This window comes from Lampetra fluviatilis, chromosome 40 (assembly GCF_964198595.1).
Source record: "Lampetra fluviatilis chromosome 40, kcLamFluv1.1, whole genome shotgun sequence".
Taxonomy (NCBI): domain Eukaryota; kingdom Metazoa; phylum Chordata; class Hyperoartia; order Petromyzontiformes; family Petromyzontidae; genus Lampetra; species Lampetra fluviatilis.
Genome location: NC_136314.1, coordinates 8,464,002 through 8,489,718, shown reverse-complemented (window position 1 = coordinate 8,489,718; position 25,717 = coordinate 8,464,002). Strand labels below are relative to the sequence as shown.

Sequence of the window (25,717 nt, the reverse complement as noted above, 5' to 3'; positions counted from 1 at the left end):
AATCAGAGATGAGCAATTTAGACAGTTGCTGAGGAAGGGCTTGCGAAAGGTATTTGGTAAAAGACGACCCCGTGTGAGCAGTGCCGGATTATCCTAGTAGCACAATCAGTTACATATGCTACTGGCACCACAGTTTCAACGGCCCCGCGCTAAATGCTTTCAAGCTATCAATTCTGGTTCAGTGATTCTGAATTTCCACGACGTGGCTTTCGTGTTCTTTGTGGGGAAACTTTCCCGCAATGTCCCACTATTTTTTATCTTCCCATTTTATCATCTTTCTTAACGTGTTATTGTGGCCTTCTTGGCCACGTGTCCGAACCATCACAGACTCTATTCTCGCTCAACATCTCCTTTATTGCTATTATTTATTTAGCTATTTATACTCTCGACAACGGCGCAAATGATGGTTTTGAGTTGTAACTATGTTCACCAGTTCGTCTATCGACAGGTGTCCGATCGCATCGCGACAGCCTCTCGAGATGAAATAGAGCTCGTTATAATTTAAAGTACTACAAAATAGCAGTTAAATCAAAATACCACGCTCGGTGCAATCAGCATGTACCAACGGTTCACTATTTTAACACATTGTGTGGTGTGAGTAGTCTCACTTATGTCTTAGAAATTGTGAAAGAGTAATTCCACGTAGAGACAGAATGTTTAATGAGACACCAGTAAGAAGCTGTTGCATTTGAAAAGGCTATCATTTTGTATTGTCCACTTTCGTAAAACTCTTCTTTATGACTGTTCAAACCCCACATCACGAGCGGAAAATAACCCCCCCCCCCCATATGGTTTGGTCTCCCAATACGAAAAGTCGCATTCAACATAGCACTTGCTGCAAATAGAGCATACACCGCAGCAAAATGTTGATTCTTTCTTGTTTAAACGAATGGAACCCTGCAGAAGCAGGGTTACGAAAAATTGTTTAAGACTCATTAGAGTGTTCCTCTCCACGGAAATCTTTAGTAAAAGGCGAAAGATTTATTCGCTCTGAAGAGAAACCAGAGTAAAGCTTAACGCCACCGCTCGTAGGTACTTATATGATCACATACTATATTTAACCTATGGGGCCTTCACTTCGTGAGCACATTTTCATTTAATTGTACTTTAATAATATTAAATATTTGTATAATACATTTAAAAATTACTGATTGTTTGATTCTTATCCATATGCCTACGATGGGGTTATTTAAGTGAAAGAAATAGGAAACATACTCTATTTACTTTACGCTTTGCATAAATTATAGTATTTGACCAATGGGAAGCGGTTGGCCCTCTTCCGCTCTCCTGGCTCCTGGCCAGGCGCAGTTCGTCCACTAGGGGGCGTTTGGGGCACCGCCCCAACCAAGCAACTGGAGATGAGAAATTATTTTATCATAAAATGTCACAATTCTTTCAACGCGAATTGCCGAACGAAGATGACATTTGAAGTTGTTCGTATTAGAAACTGCTGCTTGCAACGGCGCGGTCTGATTTGTGTATCGGGGAGGTCTCGTTGCAGCTGTGAAAGCGTCCATCCGAATGAGAGATATCCCCCTTCATCGTTGCGATCAGCTTCGCATTTTAGCCACGCCGTTTGAGACCCATTTAGGGCAGTGAAAAAGGCGCCCGTGGCTGCAATGAGACGATGTCACAACGCGAGGTTGCACTGTGCAAATATAGCAGGTCACGGTCTACATCAGGGGTGGGGAATGTCCGGTCCGCGGGCCGTATGAGGCCCGCAAAATCATAAATCATTTGGTGTGGCCCTGCCAAGGCAACCGCAGGTGGGACTCGAAATTCAATAAATCTAGGAGCAAACCTGGAAAAGCAGTTGCGAGTAGCAACATCATCAATACCAGCTAACTTCACACGCCTCACCAAAGAGAAGCAGTTGCAGCCCATCGCATTAGGGGTGAGTCCATTAAATGTTTGACCAAATATAACAGGATAATTTTTAAGTAAAAAATGTTGTATAGCCCGCGAATGATGTTATATCAATATCCAAATGGCCCTTGCCAGATAAAAGGTTCCCCACTACTGGACGATCTAAGAGGAAACAACAGCAATGGCGATTTATTCTAGATTTGAAGTTTTCGTGACTGCAAGAATCCATACTCTTTAGTTCTTTCGGTAAAGTCACGTAGGTGCAAAATATAAATAAAATAATAAATAAACAAATTGAGAAATCATTTGAAAGATGTTATTAATCAGGTAACACCCTAATTACATGATTGTGTTGTCCATTGCGGCATGTTTAGTGTCTTCCCTTTTCTCTCTTTGATCTCCCTGCGCCCAGCCCCATGCACCCCCACCCCTCACTCTGCTCCTACAACCCCTCTTATTTATATAGCGTCTTGTTTCACAGCAGATTTCTTCCCCAGTTCAGCAGTTGTTTCTAACTGTTGTGTCCCACCTGATGACGGCCGCGCTTGTGTTGCGCCCGAAGCGTCGTGAGTTTATTATTTATTTATTTTTTATTTATATTTTTCACCTACGTGACTTTACCGAAATAACCAAAGAGTATAGCAATGGCGATGGCAGCAGGTGCAAGCAAACGAAGAATTAGCAAGGAACACTGTGAAGTCACTTCTAAATATTACATTTGAAAGAAGTTGAATGTCAAGCAACTGGGTCTTGATCAACCGATGAGGACACCATAGGGGCCGTCCATAAATGACGTCACGCACCTCGGGGAGGGGGGGGTCAGACATTTGTGATGATGTGTGACGAGGGGGGGGGGGGGTTGAGAAATGTGACGTCACATCAAAATGCGCAACTTTAAATAAATATAGACAACACGTTCTATTTACTTAAATAGTTTTTAATAAATGTTTTCTCCTACAACATCAGAGTGCAGCGCCACATTAAATACGAATTGCAATAACAATAGTTTAAAGCGATTTGAAGCATGTTTTATTTTGGGGGGGGGCAGAGCTTTGTGACGTCATATTTGAGGGGGGGTCTGACTTTTTGTGACGCCGTGTGACGAGGGGGGGGTGGGTCAAAAATCGTCAAAAATCGCGTGATGTGATGCCGCCGCCACGAAGCCGTTCGGCAGGCGCCCCATCCCCGACCTCGCCACCACCAAGCGACGGAGCCAACCCCTCGTCCCCCTCACCTCACCTCACATGAACACACCCGCACGCATTCCCCCCCCCCCCATCGAGCTGGAAGGGGAGGACACCTGATCGACCGGTTTTTATCCGAGAAACCCTTATCGGGATTAACTCTCACGGTTTCCAGCGATCAGGGAATTGGACGACCTCCCCCGACGCTACGTGGCACCGCGGCGCTGCGACCGGCCTTAAGATGGTATGGCCGCGGCGAAGAGCATTCGGCCACCACGGTTGAAACGCATCCCCCACACCCCCCCCCCCCACGCGTCGACGAGGCAAGCAGGGGAAGGACGGGACAGCATGAGTAGCAGGACCGCAGGGGCTCTTGCGCATAGTCACGGAAGGTTGGAATAGTTGCGCTTGAGCGCGCAGGCACAATTGTTGGGGAGGGTAAATGATTGAGCTGAAAGTATGAATAGATCGGGAGAGGGGAGGCGCGCGGGGAGCCCATGCACAGATTCCCACGGCGAGCCTTTGTGATGGACACCGCCGCATGAACTGCAATAATAAGGGCCTGCGTGAGAAAGGGATTGATTGGAATTTGCGCCGCGCAGGTCGCTCATTGATTAGCATATCAGGGGCGCAGCGTACCGCCGTGCGCGTGCTAGGGGGGCGCGAGCCCATTGTTAAGGAAAAACGGAGAGCCGCATCCCTTTGATGTAGGGAGGATAAAGGGGGGGCGCTGGGGGGAGGTCGCTCTCTCTTACTCCAGCACCAGGCGACAGGACGCTCTCCAGCCCAGCGACCCGGACGTCCGTGAGATGCACCGAGGTGCGCTGCGAGCAGGGGATCAACGGACCGCCGTGAGCACCTAACAGTGAGTAAGAAGGTGAATTAGAATCATAGCAGATAAATCGGGAATAGGCATAAAGGTATCAGCGTAGGCCAGCCTCGTCGATTCAGACTGATTTAACAACAAGTTCCAGGGTGCAGACAATAAATCATTAATAGCTGATTGCGGCCTGTGATCTCGTTGAGAGGTGTGAACGTGTGTGGTGCTGTGTACACAGTGGTTCGCCACGTGAGTGAGCGCTGCGCGGAGCTGCGCGTGTGGGTGCGCGTGTGTTCACTACGTGTATGATACGGGTGCGCATGGGTCACGTGGTTATTCGACGTGTAGGCGAGTGCCGCACCGGGCTGTAGACGGGCACTCGCTCGCAGCGTGCGAGAGCTGTACGTAGCGGTGTAAAGAGGGGGAGTATGGCGTTTGATTGATGATGCTGTGCGCACGTATGCTCGCAGCGTGGGAGCGCGGCGCGAGGCTGTAACAGTAGGGGCGTCGCGTTCGAATGCCGGCGAAACCTTAGCGGGTAATAGAGCGGTGCGGCAACGCAACCGGAATTGGGGATGCGTGAGGGAGAGACCCCGGGGGCCAACGGCCCCCACAGTGACGTCATTTATGGACGGCCCCATATTTTCAGAGGTCACTTACAACAGCCCCACCTATTGGAAATATCACGAGCCACCACTGCTCCTGACCCCCTTTGTCTTCCCAACACAATGCCTCATTACTCCCCCCCCTCCCCCCCCCCCAAGTTTTCTGTCGCCCCCCAGCCTGGACCAGGACTTTCCCATTAACAATCCCTCCCGTTCGACTTCCATTAAACAACAACACCACTTACAACAAGCCTATTATTCATTTACAATCATTATCATCTTACGTACAATGTTATAATTGCTGTACAGTGCGTTGGAAAAGGTGTTTTATAAATCCATACTCTTTGGTTCTTTCGGTAAAGTCACGTAGGTAGAAAAGATAATAGATCACGACGTTTCGATCGCAGCACAAGCAACCGTCATCAGGTGTGAAACAAACACAGCAGGAGGACTGTCGTAGCTAAATCGAGCTAAGATGACGTGGCCCAAGAATTTGGTCAACATCCGATAGCTTTTTACAAAGGAATACATTTGAACAAATCGTGTAATTTATTATCTCCAGAATGTTTAATCAAACACCGGTAAGAAGTAATGATGAACCAGTAGGAAGCTTGCGCATTTGAAATGGCTATCATTTTGTGCTGTACACTTTCGTTAATCTCTCCTTTATGACTGTTAAAATCCCACATCACGAGCGGAAAATAAACTCCCCCCCCTAATATGTATTCTAGATTTGAAGCTTTCGTGACTGCAAGGATTCATACTCTTAGGTTTTTTCGGTAAAGTAACGTATGTAAAATTTTTAATTTTAATTAATAAAAGTAATAATAGAAATAAAATAACCATGCAAAAAAGATTTAACTACACATATTTGGACCATCTTATTTGACAGGCACTATTCTTTTGTTACCGTACAGTTTACTGATAGACAGCTAGTTTTGTTTTATCATGTTTAGCTTCTTCCTTTTTAAATCCTTTATATTAAGTTCACTTGCTTGCTTGCTTGCGCGCTTACGACTGTGCAAATCTTTCGGTCGTTTTTTTACCCACTTCCCGTGATCCAATCGAGCTGACATTTTGCACACAGCCTCGTTGTGCGTGATAATTTATTTTCGTGAAAAATTTTTCCCAACATTTTACACTTTTTAGGAAATGTTTTTTATATGTAATTACCAATTGCTTAATGGTGGCAGGCAATCATCTGACCCATAGGTGGCAGCCATCTCAAGCCAGAGGACGAGAGGACTCTAGCCGCCACACATATAAAGGATTTATAGTGAAAAACTTTGTTTTTACGGGTTAATTTTTTCACACGCTGGTTACCTGCTTTGAGTTTTACCCACCCAGCTACATAGCAAAGGGCTGCTTTGTCCTGACTTGCTTTTCTGCTTCTGCCATCTACTTAACAAATGCTCATTCCCAGTAGCAGCAGCCGTAGCCGCACCAACCATCTCATAACAACTCCTCTCCCGCGGCCCACCCTGACTCCTCTACGCTTAACCAGTCTACATAACAAAGGCTCAGTCCCGGCAGTAACCACAGCCGTACCAACCTTAACATAAAAACTCCTCTCCAGGGGCCTACCCTGGCTCTTCCCCCCCTCAACCAGTATATATACAAGGTCGGGTCTCTTGGGATTTCTCTTTACTTGATACAGCAATCGTGCTGTGACTGTTCCACCTAAAGACGGAAGCTTGTGTTGCCTCCGAAGCGTCGTGATTTATTATTTTATTTCTATTATTACTTTTTTTTATTTTTTACCTACGTGACTTTACCGAAAAAACCTATGAGTATGAGTATCCCCCCATATGGTTTGGTCTCCCAACACGAAAAGTCGCATTGAACATAACACTCGCTGCAAATACAGCATACGGCAGCAAAATGTTGATTCTGTTTTGTTTAAACGAATGGAACCCTGCCGAAGCAGGGTTACGAAAAATTGTTTAAGACTCATTAGAGTGTTCCTCTCCACGGAAATCTTTAGTAAAAGGCGAAAGATTTATTCGCTCTGAAGAGAAACCAGAGTAACGTTTAATGCCACCACTTGTAGGTACTTATATGAACACCGGCTATATTTATCCTATGGGACCTCTACCTCGTGACCACATTTTCATTTAATTTACTTTAATAATATTAAATATTTGTATAACACATCTTTAAATTAGTGATTGTTTTGTTCTTATTTATATGTCTACGTGAGGGTTATTTAAGGAAAAGAAATAGGAAACATACTCAAATTTACTTCACGCTATGCATAAATTATAGTATTTGACCAATGGGGAGCGGTTGGGCCTCTTCCGCTCTCCTGGCTCCTGGCCAGGTGCGGTTCGTCCACTAGGGGGCGTTGGGGCACCGCACCAACCAAGCAACTGGAGATGAGAAATTATTTTATCATTCAAGTTTAAAGTTCATTTATTAGGTATAGCCCTGTGAGCCATTCGGCTCTTGAATCGGGTGCAACCGCAACAAACAAAAAACAAAAACATGAACAAGAAAACATCTTAAAGTGACTATGTGCAAACAGAAAATCCAAGAAAAAACTAGCGGGAAGCACCCGGCGTTGCCCGGGGGAAATGTTTTTGAAAAACTTCTCAAAACTTAGAAAAAAACATAAACAAATGAAAAAAAACTTTGATCATTACCTCAAAATTTATTTTTATAAAACCCAACGCGCGGTGGAAAAAAAACTTACGCTCGCGCGCCAAGATTCGATTTTTTAAATCGAGCAAAGAAATCGAAGGTTGTAGATTTCTTTAGAATCGGCCTATTCCCATTTAATCGATACCACAAACGTTCACCAGATATCGATTCTCGCCACACACTTCATGGTCATTCCCCTTCCCCCCAAATACAAAAGTAAATTTTGATACGTTTTACATTGTGTACAGTATGGGAGCTAGCCACATGGCAAATTAAAAGTTTGTTTCCTATTTCCCCCACCCCCCAGCCGCGCATTTGTGCGGGATACAGGGCCTACGCGGAGGGTGGGGGGGATGCGTGACGTCAGCAGGCACATTGCGTCACGCTACCAAATGCGGGTAACATAACAGAGTTGTGACATCACCGCTCACTTGCGTGCAAAATATATCCATTATTGCGCCCCCCCCCCCCCCCCAATGCAAAAGTCCATTTTTTTTATTTTTGCATGGTGTACAGTCTGGAAAGTACCCACATGGAAAATTTCAAGTTTGTTGCATGTCGGGAAGTACGCTAATCATTTTGAACAGACACACATAATCACAAATTTCCCTTTTATATATACGTTGTGTCGATAACTAACCACACGGAGACGTCTGCTGGAGGCAACGCTTTTATTATAACAACTCTGTTAATCGCAGCTGTAACACGAAGGGGTACGGCCCCTTCAACCCGATAGCCCTTCTAGCGCGTCATACACACTCCGGGCTATTCTACACACAGGTCCCTTGCCACGGCGGCTAAGGGGAGACTGGACCGACCCGTCCCAGGCAGGGTACGGGGCTCACCCCTGGTCCGCTACAACCCGGCTCTAACGAGAGCCTCGGTTGAGGGTTTCCGGGTGCTGGTCCAGTCTTCAGGTCTTCAGATGTCTTCAAGATTGAGTTATCGAACACTGCTGGACCCGTTCAGAGGATCGGCTTTTTTACACGCTTTTATTTAACTCACTCTGTCTGTTGTTGTCGTTGTTGTCGTTGTCATATCCTCAAATCTTGTAACTCAAATTTAGCCCACTTCCCAATGCGGTATCGACTGCAAACTTGGTAAACTTATGTCATACTGATGACAATACCATATTATATCATAAAAAATAAATTAAAATGTAAACTATCTTTTTACACGCTTTATATGAACTCACTCTGTTATTGTTGTCGTATCCTCAAATATTGTAACTCAATTTTAACCCACTTCCCAATATGGTATCGACTGCAAACTTTGTATACTTATGTCATGCTGATGACAATACTATATTCTATCATAAAAAATAAAAATAAACATATTTTAAAACATTTTTTACATGTTATGTTTCGGCTTGGGTCTGATTGACCACGCTCAACTGACGTTGGCTGTAAATCACCACGGCCCCTTACGTTATGCAAGCTTTGCGGCCACTTCATGAAGTCGTGGAGTTCTGCCATTACGAGTAAGGTACATTTCATTAAAGCGTTTAAATTGTTTTTTATTCAATATTACTTATTATCCCCAGGTCAGGCTTACCCCTCCCCTCATGACCCCCCTTCCTCCAGAACCTTCTGGAAAGTCTTAGAGGGTCTTAAATCTTAAGAGGTCTTAGGAAGGGGTGGGTGGAGCCCATCCCCCTCAGCCCCCAGCCCCTGGGGTTCTGGGGTGTCAAAGTCCGGGCACGGGCCTCCCAGGGGGGAGGGGGTTTGACCTTCGGTCAACCCCGACACACCTCGCTCTCTCTCGGCTGCCCCCTGTCGGCCCGTGAGCGTGGTGGCAGGTAAGCTGCTTACAGCACCTTGTTATGGTGCAACATATATAGATGTCACAATTCTTTCAACGCGAATTGCCGAACGAAGATAACATTTTAAGTTGTTCGTATTAGAAACCGCCGCTTGCAACGCCGCGGTTTGATTTGTGCCTCGGGGAGGTCTCGGGGCAGCTGTGAAGGCGTCCGTCCGAATGAGAGATACCCCCCTTCATCGCCGCGATCAGCTTCGCATTTTAGCCACGCCGTTTGAGACCCATTCAGGGCAGTGAAAAAGGCGCCCGTGGCTGTAAATGAGACGATGTCACAACGCGAGGTTGCACTGTGCAAATATAGCAGGTCACGGTCTACACGCTCCAGGAGGAAACAACAGCGATGGCGATGGCAGCAGGTGCAAGCAAACGAAGAATTAGCAAGGAACACTGTGGAGTCACTTCTAAATATTACATTTAAAAGGTTGACTATGCAGGAGAAGTTGAATGTCAAACAACTGGGTCCTGATCAACCGATTAGAACACCATAGTGGCCGTCCATAAATGACGTCACGCACCTAGAGGGGGGGGGGGCTCAGACATTTGTGACGATGTGTGACGAGGGAGGTTTCAGAAATGTGACGTCACATCAAAATGCGCAACTTTAAATAAATATAGACAACACGTTCTACTTAATTAAATAGACTTTTTAATAAATGTTTTCTTACAACATCAGAGTGCAGCGCCACATTAAATACGCACTACAATGACAATAGTTTAAAGCGATTTGAAGCATGTTTTATTTTTTGGGGAGGGGGGGCAGAGCTTTGTGACGTCATATTTGAGGGGGGGTCTGACTTTTGTGACGCCATGTGACGAGGGGGGGGGGGAGGTCAAAAATCGTCCAAAATCGCGTAACGTCATTTATGGATAGCCCCATATTTTCAGAGGTCACTTACAACAGCCCCACCTATTAGAAATATGACGAGCCACCACTACTCCTAACCCCCTTTGTCTTCCCAACACAATGCCTCATTACTCCCCCCCCCCCCCCCAAGTTTTCCTGTCGCCCCCCAGCCTGGACCAGGACTTTCCAACCCCTCTGTAACAATCCTTCCCGTTCGACTGACATTACAACAACAGCACTTACAATCAGCCGAATATTCATTTACACTCATTATCATCTTACGTACAATGTTATAATTGGTGTACAGTGCGTTGTAAAATGTGTTATATAAATCTAGCTAAGATGACGTGGCCCAATAACTTGGTCAACATCCGAAAGCTTTTTGGAAGGGAATACATTTTAACAAATCTTGTAATTTATACTCTCCAGAATGTTTAATCAAACACAAGTAGGAAACATGCGCATTTGAAATGGCTATCTGCACACTTTCGTTAATGACTGCGAAGACACCACATCACGAGCGGAAAATAAACTCCTCCCATATGGTTTGGTCTCCCAACACGAAAAGTCGCATTCAACATAGCACTTGCTGTAAGTACAGAATATACAGCAGCAAAATGTTGATTCTGTCTTGTTTGAACGAATGGAACCCTGCAGAAGCAGGGTTACGAAAAATTGTTTAAGACTCATTAGAGTGTTCCTCTCCACGGAAATCTTTAGTAAAAGGCGAAAGATTTATTCGCTCTGAAGAGAAACCAGAGTAAAGAGTCATACCCACTCTCCCGCTACTTATACAAAGCAGGTATACATTTACCTTATGGGTTGTTTTGCATAGTTTGCTGTAGTTAAATATTAACTATTCTCGCACGTTAAATATTAAACTACCATTTATATTATATAATCAAAAGTAAAAACAAATTATTTCGTTAGAGTTAATCGTTTGAATTAGTCTTCCGCACTGTTTTTACCCGTGCTCATTACATATGCACGAATGACGTCACATGGCGGCCCGTCAGACACGCCTCCCTTATTGGTATCCGGCCGTTCGCCTCTCCAAGCACCCACATTCAACTCTGCTGTGAACGGACGCCCGGTCTCTACCGTGACCATCCCGTGTACAGGGAAATTTACTTTTCAGGTCCATAGGGGCAAAACATAAATAATTTGTTTGTGTTGCTCTCTTGGGGCCGTCCATAAATGACGTCACGCACCGAGGTGGGGGGGTTCAGACATTTGTGACGATTGTGACGAGGGGGGGGGGAGTTTGAGAAATGTGACGTCACATCGAAATGCGCAACTTTAAATAAATACTAGCAGAAGTACCCGGCGTTGCCCGGGTGAAAAATACATTTCTTAATAACCTTACATATGTAATAACAGCCATAGAGGGTTCACGTGGGGATTGGCTTGCCGGTCCTGCTTGTAGCCAATAAGGGTTGAGATAGGGACCATGGCCCATGCGTCATCACGACAGGTCATCAGGAGTGATTGGCCTACCCTTTCGGGGCCCCAGCCAATGGGGAGCCGGATGAGGGGCGTGGTCCCGGGATTGACAGGGAACCATCGAGAATGGTCGAAGCTGTCCATGTACGATTGGCTGGGGGAACCACGTGACGAAGGTATTAAGAGCGAGTGGAGGGGAACGATCGGGAGCAGACTGGAACTGACGAGAGCAGGGTCACGTGCGGACGGGGGCTGGGGTTGCCACGTGCGCGGTGGGGACTTAGTGCGTGGTCTGTCCTCTCTCCGTTGTCTGCCAGAAACGGAGAGTGAGTGAGCAAAGTGTATTGTGGAGTGGAAATAAAAGGACCGATTCCGAAGCCGTCTCTGGAAGGATTATTACACATATATACACAGATGGGCTGCTACCCCTGCCCCCCCCCCCCAGCCACGATCTCCTCGGCCGCTGTGCAGTAATATGTACGGCCTATAGTGTGGTGGGGTGTCGAGGCCTAGTACCGTGCAGAGCCTCCGGCCTCGCCTAAATTGCCCACTCGGCTGAGGCTGGGTACTGGGGCCGTTACCCCCCCCCCCCCCCGCGCTACAATAATACTGTCTAATCGCTATCATTTTATTATCTACCGACCCTATAATAGTAATTGCACACATTGGGGTGGGGGGGGGGGGAGTGAAGAGGACGTGAAACTTTGATGAATTTACCTCAGAGTCGCGTGTTAATGCGTGCGCATATTTTTAACGGGAATTAAAAATGGCGTCCACCCCGCAGCGAATGCGTCGCTACCCGTTGCCAGGGGCAACCGCCGTGGAAAACCAAACGGACCAATCGTGTCTCGCAAATCCCTCACATTTCGTCCAATGAAACTGCGTATGGTCCGGCGACACACAGACAGACAGACACACACACAGACAGACAGACAGATTTGCGATTTTATATATATAGACTAGCAGAAGTACCCGGCCTTGCCCGGGTGAAAAATATATTTCTTAATAACCTTACATATATACACAGATGGGCTGCTACCCCTGCCCCCCCCCCCCCCCAGCCACGATCTCCTCAGCCGCTGTGCAGTAATATGTACGGCCTATAGTGTGGTGGGGTGTCGAGGCCTAGTACCGTGCAGAGCCTCCGGCCTCGCCTAAATTACCCACCCGGCTGAGGCTGGGTACTGGGGCCGTTACCCCCCCCCCCCCCCCGCGCTACAATAATACTGTCTAATCGCTATAATTTTATTATCTACCGACCCTATAATAGTAATTGCACACATTGGGGTGGGGGGGAGTGAAGAGGACGTGAAACTTTGATGAATTTACCTCAGAGTCGCGTGTTAATGCGTGCGCATATTTTTAACGGGAATTAAAAATGGCGTCCACCCCGCAGCGAATGCGTCGCTACTCGTTGCCAGGGGCAACCGCCGTGGAAAACCAAACGGACCAATCGTGTCTCGCAAATCCCTCACATTTCGTCCAATGAAACTGCGTATGGTCCGGCGGCACACAGACAGACAGAAACACACACAGACAGACAGACAGATGTGCGATTTTATATATATAGATAGACAACATGTTCTACTTAATTAAATAGACTTGTTAATAAATGTTTTCTCCTACAACATCAGAATGCAGCGCCACATTATTGGGGGGGGGCAGAGCTTTGTGACGTCATATTTAAGGGGGGGTTTCACTTTTTGTGACGCCGTGTGACAAGGGGAGGGGGTAAAAAATCGTCCAAAATCGCGTGACGTAATTTATGGACGGCCCCGTATGAGTGCTTCAACTGCTGCTGCAGGCTATTTGCTGCTGCAACTGAAGGGTGCTGCTGATGCTGTTGTTGTCGGCATCTCTGCCGATGCTTCTGCTGCGCATTTCAGCTGTTGCTGCTGTGTTTTATGCTCCTGCAGCAGCTTTAAGTGGTCCGTGTTCGTTGTCGTATGTTCGTGCGGGTTATCTGTACCTCACCACCTGGATGTGAGATTTTAGTTGTTGCTCTGTGTCTACGTAGGCCATACGAAATAAAGAAGTGCAGTGCTGTGTCTACATCTGCAGCTGCTGCATCTGGTTCGGCTGCTAATACTTCTGTAGTGGTTTAACGCGCGCCAAGGGGGGTAATTGTAAACACGTGCGGGCTGGGAACAGTGGGGTCGTACCGGGGACAGGCTGGTGTTGCTGGGGGACAACGGAGGAGACGGAGACGGCCCGTTAGGCAATTATGGGATGCAGGGCAGTGATTGGCCGGGCGCGGGGCATGGTGGGGGGGACGCTGGTTAATTAATTGGAAATTAATAAGGAGGGAGGATAAATAGGGGAGCGTCAGAGTGAGGCGGGGAGTTGTGCGGGGAGCTGGACGGAGTCGGTCGGAGCAGAAGAAAACGCGTAGAGGAGCAATGGGGTAGAAGTAGGAGAAGTGTAGAGTAGTAGTGGAGTATAAGAAGTGTAGAGTAGCAGTGGAGTAGAAGAAGAGGTATAGGGTAGCAGTAGAGACGGAGAAGCTGAACGGGAGAGACAGTTGGTGTGAGAGGGAGAAGCCGAGAGAGAGCGACAGTCGGAGTGAGACTGAGAAGCCGAGAGAGAGCGACGGCTGGAGTGGGACGAAGAAGAAGAAAGGGGAGTCGGGAGAGACGGAGAGAGAGAGGGAGGAACGGAGCGAGCGAGGCCGGCGGAGCGCGGCAAGCGAGCGGAGAACGCGCTGGAGAATGATGGCGAAATGTGCTGTGTTGGATAAAATAAAGTGACGACTGAAAAGGAAGAAGTTGTCCGCGTCAAGTTCAGTTTCTAAACTTCTATTGCTGCTTCTACTGCTCCCGTTACTTCTATCGCTGCATCTATTTCTGCTGATGCATCTTTTGCTGCTGATGCATGTATTGCTGCTCCTGATGCCTCTATTGCTGCTCCTGATGCATCTATTGCTGCTCCTGATGCATCTATTGCTGCTCCTGATGCATCTATTGCTGCTCCTGATGCATCTATTGCTGCTCCTGATGCATCTATTGCTGCTCCTGATGCATCTATTGCTGCTCCTGATGCATCTATTGCTGCTCCTGATGCATCTATTGCTGCTCCTGATGCATCTATTGCTGCTCCTGATGCATCTATTGCTGCTCCTGCTGCATCTATTGCTGCTCCTGCTGCTTCTATTGCTGCTGATGCATATAATGCTGCTCCTGCTGCTTCTATTGCTGCTGATGCTTCTATTGCTGCTGATGCTTCTATTGCTGCTGATGCTTCTTGCTTTGCTTGCTGCTGCTTCCGCCCACATTAAACTTCCGGGGCAATGCTGTTCTGATGTGTGGTGGAGGAGTTGCCCGCCTAATAATGGCTTGGAGTATAACTTTTGTTTGGGCTTTTAATTGTTTGGCGTAAAAACGAAATATCTGAATAATGACGACGGTACCGAATTATCAAAAACATGATTTTGTATTCGCTAACAAATGAGGGTATGAAAAGTAGCCCTGTATAAAATGCAACTTTGGGCGGGGTGGGGGCATAATGTAAATTACAGTTCATATAAGCCGGTACGAGTGGCCGTAGTAAATTCTACTCTGGTTTCTCTTCAAAGGGGCCGTCCATAAATGACGTCACGCGATTTTGGACGATTTTTGCCCCCCCCCCCCTTTGTAACACGACGTCACAAAAAGTCAGACGCCCCCCCTCAAATATGACGTCAAAAAGCTCTGCCCCCCCCCAAATATCGCTTTAAACTATTGTAATTGTAGTGCATATTTAATGTGACGCTGCACTCTGTTGTAGGAGAAAACATTAAAAAGTATGTTTAATTAAGTAGAACGTGTTGTCTATATTTATTTAAAGTTGCGCATTTTGATGTGACGTCACATTTCTCAAACCCCCCCCCCCTCGTCACACATCGTCACAAATGTCTGACCCCCCCCCCCCCTAGGTGCGTGACGTCATTTATGGACGGTCCCTTAGCATATTTTGTTGTCTTTGCTCCGGCAGGGGTCTCATCGCAAAAACAATACAAGAGCTCTGTGTTTTTGTTTGCATGCGGTATTTATAAATGCACGACTACCCTCCCTTAATTTTATTGACCGTGTAATTGCTACAAGTTTTCATTGTATGTCGAGCGAACCTAATAGAAGCTCAAACCGGCTGTCAAAACTGGCGTTTTAATAATAAATGCAAATTGTGTGTGTACATAATAGATGAGGATATATTGGTTGAAAGTTATAACCTTTTAGAACTTTCAGACGTCTATTTCCTGAGCCATCAGATGCTGATAAAGATATCGGCACGTCACGTGTCCGCCATTGGTCGAATGCTGTAATTATGCAAATAAACACACTGGAGCGCAAATATACTATTTCCTTTACTGTAATTACTATAATAATTACTATATGTATTAAGTTTTATGGAAGTTTATTATTCAGATGTATCGAACAAGTTGTACATACTCGAGGAAATTTAAATGTAACCAAGTCCGCGAAAGAAAGGTCCCATAGGATAAATATAGTCAGTGCCCATGTAAGTGCCTACGAGTGGGGCGTTAAACTTTACTCTGGTTTCTCTTCAGAGCGAAAACATCTTTTGCCTTTTACTAAAGATTTCCGTGGAGAGGAGCACTCTAATGAGTCTTAAACAATTTTACGTTACTTTTGTAGGCTCCCTTCGTAAAAAAATTTCAGGTTTAACGTGCGGTGTTTTATTTAACCGTGGGCAGTAACTGTCTAAAGTTTGCATTTTGTTAAGCATACATAACAAACCCAAACAAGCTGCAAACTTTTATTTCCGATCCTTGTGTCGATTACAAACGTCAATAAAATGTAGAGCACAATATTAAATGGTCGTATAAGTAAGGCCGAGTTTCAGCGCGAGAGTAAACGCTGGCTGAGCTACGGGCGCTCTACCTCACCACAAGCCGTCGTAGAATCAGCAGCAGCCCTTCGAAGGACGTGGCTTGATCTTCATGGGCCCACTCGACACTGGTCAAGTCTCCATTTACCCAGAACCACCCCGATCATCTCGTGAGGCAAGGCCACAACCCCGCTGGACCGCAAGCGCAGAGTAAAACACTGAAATGTCGGCGCTTTGGGAGAGGCAGAAATGTCGGCGCTTGGGAGAGCCGGATGTAACGAAGGCGTTACGTTGACGTCATGGTTACGTCATTTGTGCATACGTAATGAACACGACTGAAACGCTTAAAGAATAATTTAAACGATTAACCTTAGAGTCGATACAATTAAAAATGTTACGATAGCATAATATAAAAGGTGTTTTGACGTTTGATGATAGTTAATATTTAACTACAGTAAAGTATGCAAAATCACCCATAAGGTAAATGTATATCTGCGGCGTATAAGTACCGGGCGAGTGGGCTGGATGTTTTACTCTGGTTTCTCTTCAGAGCGAATAAATCTTTCGCCTTTTACTAAAGATTTCCGTGGAGAGGAACACTCTAATGAGTCTTAAACAATTTTTCGTAACCCTGCTTCGGCAGGGTTCCATCCACAAATAAATATTAGAAAGTGCGTGCAGCGTGCGGTTCACAATTGTTGGGTTTGTTCACACTACATCATGATTGGAGGCTGTAATCCTTTTTCTTCGACGTTGCTTAAAGGTTTTTTAAGATGGTTTGTACGTTCCGCGTATGCGACGGGCCTCATACAAAAGAAAATTGATTCGTGTTGCAATGTAGCGGTGGTAGCTATTGTTAATCATTTGCCCGTCTTTGTTACATTTTAGGCTGAACCAACAGCTTTTATAATCTGGTTCTCACTCAAAATAAAACATATATTTATCCCGCACAACCTGCAGCGTCCCCAAACAACCACAGCGTGCGGCGGCCCCCAACAGACTAGTCAAGTAAATCCTTACGATCCACTCGCACAGCGTGCGGTGGGCCTCGAGTACTAATGTAATGGACAGAGCATGGCTCTCGCTCAGGGCAGCAGTGGAGAAAGCGCGGCTCTCGCTGGGGGCGTGCGGTCACGTGACGCACTTCAACCAATCCGGGGCGTTAATCACAGTCCCATCTCCACCCAGCCCCAGCCCTCCCTTTTTTGGATGCACGACGGACGGACAGAATAATCCCCTGTGGTCTGGTGTAACCAGGAGGTTCCTCCCAGTAAAATAGCTGCATAACTTTGTCGCCATGAACACACAGTGCCCCCCCCTCTCTTTCCCTAACGTGAAGCACCCGGACCCAGCTAAAACCTCAATCTTTTATTTGCTTTTAAACACAGCAGGAGGACTGTCGTAGCTTAATCTTGCTAAGATGACGTGGCCAAATAATTTGGTAATTTATTATCTCCAGAATGTTTAATGAGACACCAGTAGGAAGCTTGCGCATTTGAAATGGCTAATCATTTTGTGCTGTCCACTTTCGTTAAACTCTTCTTAATGACTGTTAAAATTCCACATCACGAGCAGAAAATAAACTCTCTTCCCACCACCATATGGTTTGGTTTCTCAATACGAAAAGTCGCATTCAGCATAGCACTTGCTGCAAGCACAGCATAAACAGCAAGAACATGTTGATTCTTTCTTGTTTAAACGAATGGAACCCTGCAGAAGCAGGGTTACGAAAAATTGTTTAAGACTCATTAGAGTGTTCCTCTCCACGGAAATCTTTAGTAAAAGGCGAAAGATTTATTCGCTCTGAAGAGAAACCAGAGTAAAGTTTAGTGCCTCTACTCGCAACTACTTATATAAGCACTCTGTACATTTATCCTATGGGACCTTTTTTTCGCGACTTTAGTCAAATTTAAACGTGCTTTGATACAACTTAAAATCAGTGATTATTAATTCCCATTCATGTTTTTACACGAGGGTTATTAAAGTAAAGGTAATACATAGTTTATTTCGCATTGTGTTCATTAACATATATACAGTATTTGACCAATGGCGGACCCGTAAACGTGGCCCAATAACTTGGTCAGCATCCGTTAGCTTTTTAAAATACTGAATATTTTTACAAATATATTTTATACTGTATTGTCATTTATTATATGTATTATACATTCCAACTGTCATATATTATCTACATACGGCGCTATATGTTTTCTTTAAACATTACTCCAACCAAAGAAAGATCCCACTTTAGCAGTAGGGGGCAGCGTGTCCCCACCAACCACCGCCGACATTAACTCAACCCCAAGCAATCCTCCACCCACCACGCGTCAGAAACTTTGACGACCCACGCGTTCGCTGATGCCCAGAGTGTTCAGTTCGCGTGCGGTACGGGGTTCCACGCAAAGCAGTGAGGGCTGACGACAACCTTGGGACTGACCACGGTTGACAGTTGAAATAAAATACATATTATGGTTCTCTAAGAGTAGCTATTGCCCTCGCGTTTATACCGATACTAGCTTTACTACCCGGCTTCGCCCGGGACTTGGATTAATGTATGTTTGCATTCTGACCACAAGTATTGTGGTTAATGCAGACATGATTCCTTGTAAAAGTTTCAGTTTGGTGTTTTAACATCTTAACTTCTATAATAGTAGGTTTTTACCCTTTCAACTGGTACAAAACTGACACCTTTATAAACGGGATCATGTTTGCAATAACCACAACACAAGCAGTCAAAATGCAAACAAAAATAAACAACTCTGATAATGATAATATGCACAGTCCTTGAAATTGATTGGTCCACACCCGAGACAGCTTTTCTTAGAGCCTAGTCTCCATTGGTGTTGGACCAGATGACGCCAAAAGGCGTACAACTCTTTTTGTTTGCATTTTGACTGCTTGTGTTGTGGTTATTGCAAACATTATCCCTTGTATAAAGGTGTCAGTTTTGTACCAGTTGAAAGGGTAAAAACCTACTATTATATTTTGCCACTGGTAAAGGAGGTCTCATAGCGTAAATCTTAACACCTGTTTTGTTGCCAGAAAAAAGGGGAAAAGATATTCTCATCTTTTGGTACTGGCAAAAGAGGTCCCACGATGATGTTTAAGATTGACCTTAACATTTAAAAAATTGACTGCTCTCATCCGTTATTATTTTATGCTTTAGCTCGCTGGGGTTGAAGGTTGCCTTGCGCGTTTTAGACACTATACATGGGCAGTGTGATCGACAGTCGCCAAATTTTGCATTAAATGAGCAAAAAGCATGAAAATTGGTGAATGTTTTGACCAGGGACTGTTCTGTTTCTTGTGCAAGTGCAAAGGCAAGCAATCTCTGTCACTTTATAATTGGAACAAACACTTGACTTCACTTTAGCACCGTTTTCAACTGACCTGCAGCTTTGAACTGACACTTTTTTCATCCCTGAAGGACGATTGATAGCGAAGAGTGAAGAAAGTAGGCTGCTGATACTGCCGGAAGTAACTTTGCAATTAACAAAGAGCAAACAGAAGCATTAAAGGTCGGACAAAATTGACCAGAGTATAATTGTATGTGGAAATTAAATGGCAGTGAATATTGCACAAAAGTATTTCAGCAAACACTTGACTGCATTACACTGTAGCGCTGAATTAATGGCAGTGAATTTTGCACGAAACTAAGTCATGAAACACCTCACTGCATCTCACTGTAGCACTGTATGAATGGCAGCTATTCTTGCGCGAAATTATGGCATAAAACAGCAGCTCACTTAATGTGACTGTAGCACTGCATCTAAGTGACCTTAAATTTGTTCAAATTAACGGCTCTTACACTTTGTTATCTTCTTCTGTCACTTGCTGGGCTTTAAAACACATTCCTGTAGAGGGAGCTGGTAGAAACGTTGGGTTGCTCGGTCAATGGCCAGGGTCAACGGCGGCGTGGTGTATTCCGCAAATATGCCCGACTGTGAGGGCGGGCACAAGCCGGCGTGAGTAGATTAAACGTTGAGTTTTATAAGGGCACCACGGGGTGACCAGCCCCACCCCTCCCACCCCCCACCCAGCCCCACCCTCCCCCCCAGCCCCTCCCCACCCAGCCCCCACCCTCCCCACCCAGCCCCTCCCTCCCCACCCAGCCCCTCCCTGCACGACGGACACAATAATCCCCTGTGGGCTGGTGTAACCAGGAGGTTCCTTCCAGTATAAACGTGAATTAGATGCACTATATGGAAAATAACCGAGAAAATGTCTTTTTTAGCATAACTTCGAAGCATAGATGAGATTTGCCTGTTGTTTCAAGAACGGAATAAATAAGTGAAGACAAATAATGCACTGTGATGCTGCGTATAAATATTTCTTTCCCTCACTTTCTATAAAGAGACGTCAAATTTGGAACGCATTTGCGTAAAACTTTTTTAATTCCCGCGCGACCTTTATGTGCGTTAGTGTAAATGTCCACCCGGGCATTCATATAATGAAGGTGGGGGGGGGGACTGATATGCAGTGACGTCACACACGGATTTAACACTATGCTGCGTAGATTTATATATTTTCCCGTCACTTTCTATAAGGAAACATCACATTTGAAGTGACTTTGCGTAATAAATTATTTTGTTTGAGCTCCACCTTCCTCTGCGTTCGTGTAAAAATGCACCCACTCATGAATATTAATGAGGGGGGGTTGGCCTCATGTAGAGTGACATCACGCGCGGGACACAGAGACATTCTTGGCTCATTATCGTAGTAAATTGCTGCTCTACCACCACCCTTTTTAAATCCTTTATATTAAGTTCGCTTGCTTGCTTGCTTGCGTGCTTGCTTGCTTGCTTAGGACCGTGCAAATCTTTCGCTCGTTTGTTAACCCACTTCCCGTAATCCAATCGAGCTGACATTCTCCACACAGACTCGTTGTGCGTAACAATTAATGTTCGTGATATTTTTTTTCCAAAATGTTACACTTTTTAGGACAAAAATATTATATTTAATTACCAATTGCTTAATGGTGCAATGCAATCATCTGACCCATAGGTGACAGCCATCTCAAGCCAGAGGAGGAGAGGACTCTAGCCGCCACGCATATAAAGGATTTATAGTGAAAAACTTTGTTTTTGCTGGTTATACTTATTTCCTTGCCTGAATGAATTTGCTAAACTAGCACAGGGGTGAAGCTTCAATCAGCACAGCGGATCCATTACTATTTAGCCACGTTTCTGTTAAAACATGCAATCGAGTTTGTTATCGGTGATTATTTTATTTATAACAAATTATTTATTGTTAAGTGAACGGACATTGAATAATTCAAATTTTAACGTTAAGTGGCTGTTAAGGCTTTTTGATGGGTCAAACTATTAGTGGAATGTCGGCTAAATTGCTAAAATTGACACCACCGGAGGATAGTTTATAACTTGAGGTGTGTTTTACCTGATCGATTCGTATTGGGACCTCACTTAAAGAAACCATATGTGAATTAAGAGAATGCGAGGCTTGGTATGGACGAGTTGAGAGACCCCTGCCACCTCTGCAACCGCGATGGTGGCGACGATGGTGGTGAAAGTCGCGTGCGATGCCCACTTCAACTATAGCAGGAGTAGGTCGCACCAAGACCGTAGCCATGGAGTCAACATTGGGGGGGGGACCAAATCTTCCATGGAGTCTGGGGGTCCCCCCCCCCAGAAAATAAAAATCTAAATTTGAAAACTCATTTCCTTCCATTTCCTTCCTAAAATATTTTTTAAAATCACCAACACATAGGATGGACTTTTTATTTATTTTTTACAATAATGTCTAATGGTGCATTGTATTAAATTGCTCAGTTTTTTTCTTTTTTACCTTTTCTTGTTTCATTGTATGTAATGGCAGAGATTATGGATTAATAAAGTACAACCATAACCACAATCATAAACAGAAATCTATTTTATAGCAATATATTGGGGGGGACATTTTGAGGATATTTGAATATTTGGGGGGGGATGTGTGTCCCCCACTATTGGAGGGGGGGATGTGCCCCCCCCAAATAAATATTCAAATTACGGCCTCGGGTCGCACCGTGAATTTGACGCGATAGTGGACAGTTGCGCAGCGCCATCAAGAAAGCTCTTCGTGACGATCCGGAGCACACGGGGACCCAGATGAAGGTGAACGCCGACAAGGCTTGAACGTCTCCATGTGCAGTGCCTTCTTTGGGAGTCAAAGCGTACAGTTCCTGCATGGCATTTGGAAGGTGGTGGCTACCTTGCAGGACAGATGTCGCACAAGAAGACCGCAGCTGGAACCCCCATAATCACTAAATGCGTCGTTAAACCCGCAACCACCTGTACAGCCAATTAGGAAGGTTTGTCACATATTCCTGGTTGTTTCGGTAAAGTCACGTAGAAGGGAAATAATAAAATATATATAAAATATAATATTTTACCGAAAGTCAAGTAGAAGGGAAATAATAAAATAAATTAGTATATTTTATATATATTACATTGTATTATTTCCCTTCTACGTGACTTTACCGAAAGAACCAAGAATGTGAATCCCTGCAGTCACGAAAGCTTTAAATCAAAATTTAAGGTTTGTCACGTAAACAAAACTTGCCAATTGTTTATTAGTACAGCACACCGGTGTGTTGGAGAGTAAACCCACAACATTTACAATTCGAATACGACATTTCGCTGGTGATTACAACCATCTTCATCTGGGCGATTAGCCAGAATTGTGAAGAAATCTTCCTGTTTTGGTCTTAAATAGAGGAAAGGTGATGTCAAATCATTGTGAGCTGATCAGGTGCTAAGACCAATGGGGGAGTTAATGTATACTATATATCATATAAATTACAATGGATCATGTTCGTTTCAGAATATGCAGTACAGTAGATCATTGATTATCAAGGGGAGAAGGGGACGTCGTATTTTTAAAAAACGCAGGATATTCACTTAACACCATTGTTTAAAAAAGCTTATTTTTGCGCATTCTTGCATAACATGTTTTAGGTGTTGTGTATATATTTGTTACGTTTAAAATTTGTTCATTTTAAGAAATTGCTATAAATTAACATACAAATAGACAAAATAACCTACTGTAAAAATGCACTGCATACATTGTACCACACTTACCACTCCAATCTCGAAAAACATGTTAGCTACTACGCTCTTGTTTCAACAACATGTGTTTGACGTTCGCCGGACTGATGTGAACAACCTCTTGAGCGGGTTTTCCGTGACCGCCGGATAATGTTGGAAGCCGGATAATCAACGATCAACTGCACCTATAATTATTAGTAGGGTTATTCACAGTGAATCAACATGCAGTGGAATTATTCGGTGTTTAGTTTGTTGCTCCACCCGCACCGCCGATAAGCATAGCAGGCCAGAAGCTCGACATTGCATACATTGTGTTGATTTGTGGTCGTTTATTATTCATTAAACTTTGTACATTGCTTTGCTGTAAATATAGCTTATTTTAGCTTCATTGTATTTGTCCGAGCCGCGTATTTACAGACCGACAAAAAGCTGTGTACAGTATTATTCAACAGACAGAGAAGAACGGAATGTGGATGCTTGGAGAGGCGAACGGCCGGATATAAGGAAGGCGTGTCCGCTATTTACGTCATTTGTGCATATGTAATGATCACGCATAAAACGCTCGGGAAGAGTAATTAAAACGATTACCCTTCGACTCAATGAAACTACAAACGTTATAATAGTATAATATGAATGTTCGTGTAGCATTTGACGTGCGAGAATAGCTAATATTATAATCACCGTAATGTACACGCTAGAGCCCCCATAAGGTAAATGTATGTCTGCTTCGTATAAGTACCGGGCAAGTGGGCAATGATGCTTTACTCTGGTTTCTCTTCAGAGCGAATAAATCTTTCGCCTTTTACTAAAGATTTCCGTGGAGAGGAACACTCTAATGAGTCTTAAACAATTTTTCGTCGTCCTGCTTCGGCAGGACTCCCTTCGTTGAAAAAGATAGAACCAACATTTTGCTGCCGCATATGCTGTACTTGCAGCAAGTACGATGTTGAATGTGGCTTTTCGCATTGGAAGACCAAGCCATATGCGGAGGAATTTATTTTCCGCTCGTCATGTGGGATTTTAACAGTCACTAGCGGTAAGTACCCGGCGTTGCCCGGGCGAAAAAGGCAGACATCGACCCACACACAAAGAAACACATCGACTTAGACGCACACGCACATATGGTTAAACCCAGGGTGGATCTTTAGCAGGCCAGCCTAAATGTTTCTAACCGGCAAAATGTTCCATTAGGGGGGTGTACGTTTCGCAAGCGTAGAGAAGGGAGGGATTTACCGTGGCCGAGAAGACCTGGAGCTTCATGCGGAGCGAGAGACCAGGTAGCTTCCACACAGCGTAACGCAGCCGATGAAAAGATAATGGCGCTCGAGTGAGACCTCTGTTAAACCGGAGCCGGTCAAAAGCACATTGGCCAGGTATGGGAATCTCTCCACTCTCTCCACAACTGCCGCATCACCAATTGTGAGATGTGGGGGTGGATTGTCCGATGGTACAAAATACCCAGGCAGGTGCTTAGTTTTGGTGGGGCTGATGGTAAGGGCCCACATCTTAGTGGCAAGCTCCAGATCCAGCAGTAGCGCATCCAACTCCTCTGAATGAGCAGTAATCACCAGATCATTGGCATACATAGCATGGTTGAGCAATAGGGAGCCATCCCTTGACCGCACCTGGGCATCGATCAGCCTCCCATTGTATCTGTACCATATGGTAATTCCTCCGGTACAGCCATCGAAGGCTTCACGAAGTACGTGGTCAAAATATGTTAAATAATGTGGGAGCCAGAGGACATCCCTGTCACACCCCAAGGTGTAGAGGGAATGGCTCTGACTGACGGGCACGTAGTTTGACACGGGGCCGCTCACCATCATGAAGGTCCTTAAGGATAGTGAGCAAAGGGCGAGAGACTCCGAAAGTATGAAGAACAACCCAGAGTCCAGGCCTACTGATAGTATCATAGGCCTTGAGCAGGTCAATAAAGCACATACATTCACTCACACGCACACATGGACCTACAGACACACAAATAAATGGACTTACATTGACTCACGTGGAGCAACGTACACAAAACGACTAACACACATGGCCAAGGACTGACACACACAGACATATCGACTAAGACACACACACTTGGACTTACACACATATATACATATATAGACTGACACACATTACCCTACACATACACATATGGACTGTGACACACAGACATCTACTTTAGATAGACACACGTGGATGAACACACACATAACGACTCACACACACGCATAGAGTTACACACACACATCGAGTGACACGCACACATGTATGGACTTACACACACGTGTAGACTAACAAACACACACATATGGACTGACATATGTCATGCCGCCGCCACGAAGCCGTTCAGCAGGCGCCCCATCTCCGACCTCGCCACCACCAAGCGACGGAGCCGACCCCGCGTCCCCCTCACCTCACCTCACATGAACACACCCGCACGCATTCCCCCCCCCCCCCCCCATAGAGCTCCTAGGGGAGGTCACCTGGCCGACCGGTTTTTATCCGAGAAGCCCTTACCGGGATTAAACTTTCACGGTTTCCGGCGACCAGGGAATTGGACGACCTCCCCCGACGCTACTTTGCACCGCGGCGCTGCGACCGGCCTTAAGATTGCAAGGTCGCAGCGAGGGGCCACT

General features: G+C 45.3%; 7 non-coding genes across 7 annotated transcripts; 3 read left to right on the top strand and 4 right to left on the bottom strand.

Annotated features, from left to right (window-relative positions):
• Positions 1 to 893: 893 nt before the first annotated feature.
• Positions 894 to 1,010, bottom strand: LOC144946359 (U5 spliceosomal RNA). Its single transcript, XR_013639854.1, has one exon. It is a non-coding gene; the product is annotated as a U5 spliceosomal RNA (small nuclear RNA).
• A 5,376-nt stretch (positions 1,011 to 6,386) lies between these two features.
• LOC144946362 (U5 spliceosomal RNA) lies at positions 6,387 to 6,503 on the bottom strand. Its single transcript, XR_013639857.1, has one exon. It is a non-coding gene; the product is annotated as a U5 spliceosomal RNA (small nuclear RNA).
• A 3,924-nt stretch (positions 6,504 to 10,427) lies between these two features.
• On the bottom strand, positions 10,428 to 10,544 carry LOC144946358 (U5 spliceosomal RNA). Its single transcript, XR_013639853.1, has one exon. It is a non-coding gene; the product is annotated as a U5 spliceosomal RNA (small nuclear RNA).
• A 5,202-nt stretch (positions 10,545 to 15,746) lies between these two features.
• On the top strand, positions 15,747 to 15,857 carry LOC144946354 (U5 spliceosomal RNA). Its single transcript, XR_013639852.1, has one exon. It is a non-coding gene; the product is annotated as a U5 spliceosomal RNA (small nuclear RNA).
• A 720-nt stretch (positions 15,858 to 16,577) lies between these two features.
• LOC144946361 (U5 spliceosomal RNA) lies at positions 16,578 to 16,694 on the top strand. Its single transcript, XR_013639856.1, has one exon. It is a non-coding gene; the product is annotated as a U5 spliceosomal RNA (small nuclear RNA).
• Positions 16,695 to 17,753: 1,059 nt separating this feature from the next.
• On the bottom strand, positions 17,754 to 17,870 carry LOC144946347 (U5 spliceosomal RNA). Its single transcript, XR_013639847.1, has one exon. It is a non-coding gene; the product is annotated as a U5 spliceosomal RNA (small nuclear RNA).
• Positions 17,871 to 23,848: 5,978 nt separating this feature from the next.
• On the top strand, positions 23,849 to 23,965 carry LOC144946396 (U5 spliceosomal RNA). Its single transcript, XR_013639888.1, has one exon. It is a non-coding gene; the product is annotated as a U5 spliceosomal RNA (small nuclear RNA).
• The last annotated feature ends 1,752 nt before the right edge of the window (positions 23,966 to 25,717 follow it).